This window comes from Saccopteryx leptura, chromosome 9 (genome assembly GCF_036850995.1).
Source record: "Saccopteryx leptura isolate mSacLep1 chromosome 9, mSacLep1_pri_phased_curated, whole genome shotgun sequence".
In the NCBI taxonomy this organism is placed as follows: domain Eukaryota; kingdom Metazoa; phylum Chordata; class Mammalia; order Chiroptera; family Emballonuridae; genus Saccopteryx; species Saccopteryx leptura.
The window spans coordinates 78,155,823-78,159,878 of NC_089511.1; the positions used below are offsets into that span (position 1 = coordinate 78,155,823).

The 4,056-nt window shown below is 35.8% G+C and overlaps 1 non-coding gene across 1 annotated transcript; it reads left to right on the forward strand.

Annotated features, from left to right (window-relative positions):
- The first annotated feature begins 3,251 nt into the window (after positions 1-3,251).
- Positions 3,252-3,327, forward strand: TRNAA-GGC (transfer RNA alanine (anticodon GGC)). Its single transcript has one exon. It is a non-coding gene; the product is annotated as a tRNA-Ala (tRNA).
- The last annotated feature ends 729 nt before the right edge of the window (positions 3,328-4,056 follow it).

Here is a 4,056-nt window from a genome sequence, read left to right on the forward strand (position 1 = left end):
CACACACACACACGGCACTACAAGCCAGGAAACTTACAAGCTAATATATCTTGTAAACATGAACAAAAGATTTTTCACAAAATATGAGTAAACTGACCAAAAATGTGTAAAAAGGATAACACAGTATCACTAAGTGGGGTTCATTCCAGAAAGCCAAGGTTGGTTTGTGGCAGAGATCACAACTTACAAAAAAACTAACTCAAAATGGATGCATACTTGAATGTTAAATGTAAAACTATAAAACTTCTAGAAGAAAGCTTGTATAGTATTGGTTTTGATGATGACCTTTTACTTATAAAAACAGAATCCTTATCCATGTAGAAAAAAATGAATAAGTTGTATGTTATTAAAATTAAAAACTTTCTCTGTGAAATATACTGTTAAGAAAATGAAAAGACAAGCCACAGACTGGGAGGAAATATTTGCAAATCACATACCTGATAAAGGACTTATATCCAGAATATACAAAGAACTCTAAAAACTCATTAAAAAGATAACAAACAACCCAATAAAAAAAGAGCACAACATTAAATTCATGAGCAAAGAAGTACACAGATGTCAAATAAACATATGAGATGATGTTCAACATCATATTATGTGGGAAACGTAAATTAAAATAACAATGAGACATCACTACACAACTATCAGGATAGCTAAAAACAAAACTGACAGCTGAATGCTGGTGAGAATGTGGAGCAACAGGGACTCATGCTCATGACTGGGGACAAAGCAAAATGGTACAATTGTTTTGGAAACAACTTGGCAAGTTTGTTTTCTTTTAGATTAAACATTTTTAAATTGTGTTAAAATATACATAACATAAAATTTACCATTTTTAAAGTATAGTTCAGTGGCATAGACTGTGTACATTCACATTATTGTGCAGCCATCACCACCGTCCATCGCCAGAAGTGTTTTCATCCTCCCAAATTATAACTCTGTATCTATGGAAACATAACTCCCATTCCTCTTTCTACAAATACCATTTTTCAATAAGAGAAATTAGGGATTCTGGGGCAAATGGAAGTCTAAGGGCTGAGGCAAGCATATACAGGATGAGCCTAAAGCATCTTATACTGTCAGAAAGTAAGAAAGTGCTAAAGCAAAACAAAAAAAACTGCAATAGGGTTATGTCAGATGGACACGGAAGCCAACTGAAGAGCTTTGGATGACCAAAGTCATACAATTGGAGCATCAAAAATAAAAAACATGTATCAGAATATAACCCAAGATATAAATATAAATATCTATCTGTCTATACTGATATAACAATTCAATGAATAAATTAATAAAAATAGACACATCTCTCATTAAAAAGAAGTACAAACAATACATGTAGTTACTCTCCCTTCAAGGGAGAGGATCATAATTCCCCACTCTCATAAATGTGGGAGGGACTGACTTCCCTACAAATAGACTAGAATGGAATGAGAGGAAATAACTTAACATTGGAGAAACTTGACAGATGCTACCTCAGCAAGGTGATCAAATTTAACATCTTTAGTGATAAGTCATATCAGTAAGTAGCATGTACACTTGATGTGATATGATAAAAATGGCACTTTACAAACTCTATGGTCTCCCATGAAACCCAAAACTCCAGTTGAATCACGAGATAAAATACCAAACTCAAACTAAGGAATGTGCTATTCAATACTTGACAAGAACTCTTCTAGAATGTCACACCTGTCAAAACCCAAAAATATCTGAGAGATTGTTAATAGTAGAGGGCTCTAGGGAGTCATGATGGCCAAAGGCAATATTTTCTTCTTGATGGAATTCTTAAATAGAAAAAGAACATTAGCTAAAAAGTAATAAATCCAAATAAAGTTTAGAATTTAGCTAGCAATAATGAATCTATATTGATTAATTAGTTTTGACAAATATATCATACAAATGTAAGATGACTGTTTATCTCTGCTATAGAACATGAAGTATTTTTAAGGTCTATAAAATCCATGATATATTAACATTAGGCCCCCATATTTAAGAAGCTTTTTCAGAAATTTAAAAATGCAGTAAACTGTCAAAAAATATTTGATCTCTTGTTTCTTTCAGAGTCCTATTTCTCATTTCCTCATGGTCCAACCCTTACAAGCTAGGACTATTCAAAAATACCCCAAACTCATGCGTATCACAATTGGTTAAACTGAGCTTTGGTTGTCAGATAAATTTGAGATCTTTGTGAAAGCTTGAGCGATTTGCTTTGTGAAATGTTTCTGGTCCTTCACTATCTCTGTATCTTCCTCAAAGAAGGAGATGTAGCTCTGGAGCTGATTCTAGAATCAATGTCAAAAATAAGGGAAGAGGAAGAGAAAATGACTCCAAGTTAAATGTTCCTGAGTTTTCTTCACGGCAAACTCCCTAAAGAGGGTAAGAAAAGCTCATTTGCAAGAGGGTATTTTTATTATATGAAGGAATCATAGATTATTGGAGTTGGAAAAAACTGTGGACAAGATCCTTGGATAAGATGTGAAAACCAAGCCCCAAGAGAGATTAAATGACTTTCCCAAGGTTATAGTCTGTTAGATTCCAAAAGGAACTAATACATCTTTCTAAAATAACATGCTTATTTTAGTCTTTACCTTCTTAGCAAACTTAACCTTTTCCATACAGCTGTTAAGATAACCTACTGATTATACAAGCTAAATCATCACAAGGGACATAGCTCAGAAAATGCCCCCAAACTGCCTCCCTTTTCATTATTGAAAACCAGGAGATGAAAGTCTTTAATAACTCACTGCACAAGAGGACCATTACTGTCAGTATATACCACTCAGCCATATATTACAGCTTTTTACTTCTCCACACAAAATTGCTTTGAAATTTACATTTGCTATAAAGGATTCAAGTCCATCACTATTAATTTTCTTCTACAAATTATGTTTAATTATCACCTCCTTCCACCTAGAAAGAAACCCCTTTTGTACTCCTGTCTCCATAGAGCTCTCAAGAAGAGTTTCTTAGGCATGAATCTTTGATGGGGATTTTATATCCCTTACCTGCTTTTGCTTCTGAAGCTCACACAGCCGCTTAGAGATATAGAGCTGGGCACCACATTTCCTGCATACATATGAAATCTGCTCTCTTTAAGCAGAAAATAAAAAGTATAACATTTCCCTATTTTAGCCTTTGGACAATTAGGCTAAGAACATTCTACTTTAAGAGTCAAAGCAACTTTAAAAGTCCATCCATGATTGATGGTTAACAGTTCACATATTCATCTATCAATACTAAAGAAACTTCTTGGAGCCCTGGCCGGTTGGCTCAGTGGTAGAGCGTCGGCCTGGCATGCGGAAGTCCCGGGTTCGATTCCCGGCCAGGGCACACAGGAGAGGCGCCCATCTGCTTCTCCACCTGTCCCCCTCTCCTTCCTCTCTGTCTCTCTCTTCCCTTCCCGCAGCTAAGGCTCCATTGGAGCAAGAGATGGACCGGGCGCTGGGGAAGGCTCCTTGGCCTCTGCCCCAGGCGCTAGAGTGGCTCTGGTCACGACAGAGCGACGCCCCCAATGGGCAGAGCTTAGCCCTCTGGTGGGCGTGCCGGGTGGATCCCGGTGAGGCGCATGCGGGAGTCTGTCTGACTGCCTCCCCGTTTCTAGCTTCAGAAAAATACAAAAAAAAAAAAAAAGAAAAGAAACTTCTTGGAGGTTCAGCTATCTTTCTAATGCTGAAGAAATATCTTTATTCTCTTTCTTAGTTTTGGAGCCCTATAAGAAACAAGTTTAAAAGAAATAGAGAGAAATTCAAATATTATTATATTTTATTATTTTTGCATTTAATTTTTATGCTCCTTTAGTAATGATATTATATAAATAACATGTCTTTGGAGTCAGAAACATCAGCAGTCAAATGATAACTCTACCAAAAATTTATGAAAGTTCAAACAAGTCACTTATCACTGAGTCCCTGTTTTCTCCACTTAAAACATAAGCTATTTTAAGTTTAACTGAGATTAGCATGTATTATGCTTGGCATTCATGGAATTCCAATGTTAATTGTCTTTCACTTCCAGATCCAATGAAGTAATATTTTTGTCTATACTCTTTTGACTGCAATT